Raw genomic sequence first — 4745 nt, 5'->3', positions numbered from 1 at the left:
GTACTGCAGCTATCCTCCAGGCGGCTCTCTGCGGGGCCAGTGGGGCCGGGAGGGATAGCGTTTTCTGAGCCTTCTTAGGAAAGTCCTTTGTTGAGGATGATGCAATGCGAATACACACCCACCTCTCTCCTTCTGCTCCCACATCTGTTCCTACAATGAGCCCATCAGCACTTTCCCAGGCTGGGCTTGTCCCAGGCCCTGCTTCTCATTCCCATGGGACTGTAGCAGTGACAGAGGCATACCCCAGAATTTCTGCCAGGCATCACATCCTGCAGTACCAGTGCGCCTCCCACACCTCGCCTGTGTGGTTCTGCTAAAGATACTACTGTAGAACCTGGCACCACGACAGAAACATCCTTTTCCCCCATTTTAAAACATTCTGTCATCGTAGCCATCATGGAGGAAGCCTTAAAACAAAATTTTGAGAATTATCATCAGATGTCAGTTTTATTGCCAAACATTTAGTAAACAAGGTAATCCCTCCCACCCCAACCCCAGGCTACAGCACATAATTGGGGGAACAGTTATTCCAGAGCCCCTTCCTTTGGATTGTTTGGGGGATGGCCAGACAGCAAGGGATACAGACAACTGCAAAGGGCGACCATCAAAGCCTGGTGTCCGCCAGGATCACCTGGCTGATGTGCAACCTACCTCATTCCTTCCTTTTTTACCCTCCCAAGTTTAGAATAACAATATCCATGAATTGAGTGCTATTACCCAGAGACTGTGCTACTTTCCAAGCATCAACTCATTTAACAACTGCCTACCATGTGGGATCTATTGTCCTCCTTTTATAGATGACGAGGGGGCCCATGGAATAGTAGCTAATAGTTGAAAAAAGTCAAGGTACTTGTTTCTTCACCAAACTCTTTGCTTTGAAGGTATGGTAGCCACATCTGTAAGTGTGTGTGTGTGTGTGTGTGTGTGTGTGTGTGCGCTCGCGCGCGCGCACGCACGCACAGGGGCAGATATGGACCTACTGCCTTTCTGACAGTCCTGTGAAGTATACAAATGTCTGTCACAAAAACACGCCATCCATACTGTGCCAGTGGAGAGGAAGAAAGGCAGGAACACTTCAAAATGGCAGCTAATTTAAAAATCACTTCAGACTAAGTTTGTGCTCATGTGGGACACGAGAGTATTTGATGAATCAGGAAGTAACAACAGTGTAAACAATGATTACTACTGTTCCCCAAAAGGAAACCACCCTCCCCTTCTATATCCTAGCCTGTGCTACTAACTCCACCCTCTGTCCCAGCCCTGACTTAGGGGAAGCCAAAGCAGCACCAGGGCCCAGTATGAAGGGGCATGTAAAGGGATGTAAGGGGCTGGGAGGAGGTGCATGTACAGAGAGCCCCAGAGCTCCGTGGATCAGAGTACATAGGTGAGCAGAACAGGTGCTCTTCTATAGAGTCGTGTAATTAAAGCATGTGATTGGTCATAATACTGCAGGTGCTGCATCAGACACCGGAAGCCAAACGTATCACGTATAAGACCTAAACAACATTTCTAGAACTGACAGTTATCCGCTGAGTCCCTGAAAGCCGCTTTCCAGGTTCTGCCAAGAAATGCCAGGTGTCCTTATGTTCACCAGCCAAATGTTTCCCTGGGACATGTAGAGCGGAGCTGCCATTCTACAGTGGAGAAAAGGAAGGTCCACATAGCAACCTATGGGGAACCTTGATCATCTGGAAGTCTTAAGAAATAGAAAATTGGCTTCATTAAACTTTCTCATCAGTTTAGCATTGATCAGGAATCTTTTTGTTGGAACACTGAAACTGGAAACATTCTGAAAGGTTGAGTTTCTTGTCTTCGTTCCAATGGTTGAATGATGAAGCTGGTACCCTGTTTTAGTGATCTGAGACTCTGCATGGCCTGAGGCTCATTCTCTAGGTTGAGGATAACAACCATTTCTTCCAGGGTCATTATTTATGCTGCCTTTGTTAACATCATGACAAATAACACCCTTGAAGATATAATCTCTTTTTACTGTAATTGAAAGCTGATTAAGTACATGACCTTATGAATCTGACCTGATTAATCAAGGCTCCTGATTAATCAAAGGAAAGAGAACAACACTGACTGAATGATGATTGGTTGGCAGATAGTTGTCTCACTAGGAAACTGAAAAGGCTTGAAGTTAGTGCTTCGAGGACCATCAGATCTGCCTGTGGGTGGATACCAGGGTGGGAAGGAAGGTAAGCCCAATGGGTAAATATAGATGTCTGCTCAGGACAATGAAGCAAAAATGATTCCCAAGGTCAATAACAGACACTGTCTTCCCAGTATGAAAAGAAGTGCCTGGCACACAGCAGACATTCAATACCAATTCATCAAATGAATGGAGGCCTGCCCACCAGATCTTTTCTTCGTAGATTTTCTTGGATCGCCAATCATTGGTCTACCATCCATCCACTATCTATCCCTCTCTCTATCTAGTATTTATGTGCTGACTATATGTGAAGTGCTAAACCGTAAGCTATAAGGGGTTTGATGGTAAACACTATACAGCCCCATATGCAAAGTCAGGCACCCCTCTGTTTCAATGGACTTTTCAAAGGAAAGGGAATGATGAGTAGACTTTACAGAGTAGCCTTAAAATACACTGCATTCTCAGATACCTGCCCTACTCCATACACTCTTCACCTTTGGCAAATCCTGGTTACTGCTCCCTTGAAGGTCCAGTCTGTGTGCTTCTGAGGGAAAATGTCCATCTTCCTGTCCAGATGGGGTGGAGGCACTGGTCCCTGCCTGAGCAGGACACTGGGCTAGCTTCACTGATGAGTCCGTCTGAAACAGTTTTGTCCTGCTTACTTCCTTGGTAATGAATCAAACAAAAGTTTCTTCTAACCCTTCTCATTCTTCCTGACTCTGCTTCGCATTCTCTTTTTTTCAGAGCTGGAGGATCCTCGAGAGGGCAAATGTGAAGGTCTGAGGCGGCTTCAGGGCTGCAATTTTCCGGATGGTAAGAAAACGTCCAGCATGGTGCTTGGAGGCGAATTCTGGGCACTTGGTAGAATGTTTACATCAAGGGAAGTAAGCCTTTCTTCATCCACCAGCCCCACTGCCCCACACTCTTTCAATGTTCCCTTGCTGCATTTCAGAATAAAAAACACTTCTCTCTGGTATCATGTCAAAGAGAAGAATATAAATAAAGGGCCCAACAAAGGATTCTGGAAATTGTTCCCCATCAAAGGGCAACATGACCACTTATCCTAGAATATAGAGTTAGATCTATAGTCCGTAGGCAGAGGGGTCTGAAATTTGGAAGAACCATTCTTTACTATTACTAGGTTTGGCTTCTGTTTTTGCTTTAATTTTATTTCTCTATATGGATTTATTTTTTTAGTTCAAAAGTTTTTTTCTCCTTTACACAGTGCTTTCCTCTAAGTGCAAACCTCTAATTTGGTGACATTCAGACCTGGGCCTTTGCATCACATGTGACACTGTGATCTGCAATGTGCTTTTGTTTTGTTTTGTTTTGTTTTCTTGAGGACTCTTTATTTTCTTAAAGTTTTTATTTAAATTCCAGTTAGCTGTGATGTGCTTTTTGAGACCATTCCTTTCTGCACTAGGTCATGACAGTACACTGTACTCTGGGCAGAGTTCAGTCACATGATCCTTTCTGTCTATGGCAAATTGCACCTGCAGTTCTAAAGTCACAGAACTGAGGGGCGCCTGGATGGCTCAGTCGGTTGGGCGTCTGACTTCGGCTCAGGTCATGATCTCATGGTTCGTGGGTTTGAGCCCCGCGTCGGGCTCTGTGCTGACCGCCACCTCAGGGCCTGGAGCCTGTTTCAGATTCTGTGTCTCCCTCTCTCTCTGCCCCTCCCCTGCTCATGCTGACTCTCTCTCTCAGAAATAAATAAAACATTTTTTAAAAAAGTTTAAAGTCACAGAACTGAGAGACCTCTTTGACTCTGGTTCATCTTCACAGTGCTGAGGAGGACCAAAGTCATGATCCCTCTCCACAGGTTGGGGAAAACCAAGGCACAGAGAGATGATCTACCCAAAGTCACTCAGTAAGTCAGAAAATCAACTGAACAAAGGGCAAGGTAAGATCACCTGTGTACCTTTCAGTGTCTCATCCAGAAAGCCAGACTGTGTCCTTCTCGAGTGAACAGACATACTTTAGAAGAAGGTAGTTTTAGGTGGAACTTTCTATTACGGTTCCAAAGCTCTCTAGGAAATCAGGAGCCACAAGGTAAGAACCCGTAAGTATCAGATTAACCCTTTAGTTAAATGCCTCTGACTCACAGACAATGTCAATTATTACAGCTAGCTGCTGATAAACTGGTGACCAACAAGAAGAAAATTTGAGGGAAAAATTCACCCCTTCAAGAAAGAAACCTTGGCACAGCTCTCCTCCTGGTTACACATCTGAAATGTAACACCCAAGTACTGCTCCCTTCTACACAATGATTTTGTATCTGCTGGCAGGCAATTGGGGCGGGGGTGCAGATGGAGTGTGTGTATGTATATGTGTGTGCATAACATCAGACATTTTAGGGACAATTCTGCCCAGCAGAATATACATGAATATGTCCAATATAGTAGTTCTCTACCCTGATTCTTGCTCTTTTTATGTTTTTCGTGCTTTGTTTTTGGTAAGTTTTATTGCCTGATCCTGATTTAATGAAAAAAGTAACGTTTTCTGTGATGAAGGCAGAGTCAACGGGTGGATATTGGTGGGGGGGCTGATTTCAGCTTCATGGAAAGGAAGCATTCTAAGGGTTAAAGTTGCC

At 44.7% G+C, this 4745-nt stretch overlaps 1 long non-coding RNA gene across 1 annotated transcript in view; it reads left to right on the top strand.

Annotated features, from left to right (window-relative positions):
* The window catches only part of LOC144234010 (uncharacterized), a 6755-nt gene extending 2225 nt beyond the window's left edge, over positions 1-4530 (top strand). The window contains exons 2-3 of the long non-coding RNA XR_013335835.1: positions 2897-2965; positions 3975-4530. This is a non-coding gene — a long non-coding RNA (uncharacterized LOC144234010). The remainder of the gene's footprint in view (positions 1-2896; positions 2966-3974) is intronic.
* Positions 4531-4745: the final 215 nt, after the last annotated feature.

This window comes from Crocuta crocuta, unplaced genomic scaffold, assembly GCF_008692635.1.
Source record: "Crocuta crocuta isolate KB4526 unplaced genomic scaffold, BGI_CrCroc_1.0 scaffold55, whole genome shotgun sequence".
Classification (NCBI taxonomy): domain Eukaryota; kingdom Metazoa; phylum Chordata; class Mammalia; order Carnivora; family Hyaenidae; genus Crocuta; species Crocuta crocuta.
The sequence above is the reverse complement of the archived record's forward strand: the minus strand, read 5'-3'. Positions and strand labels throughout refer to the sequence as shown.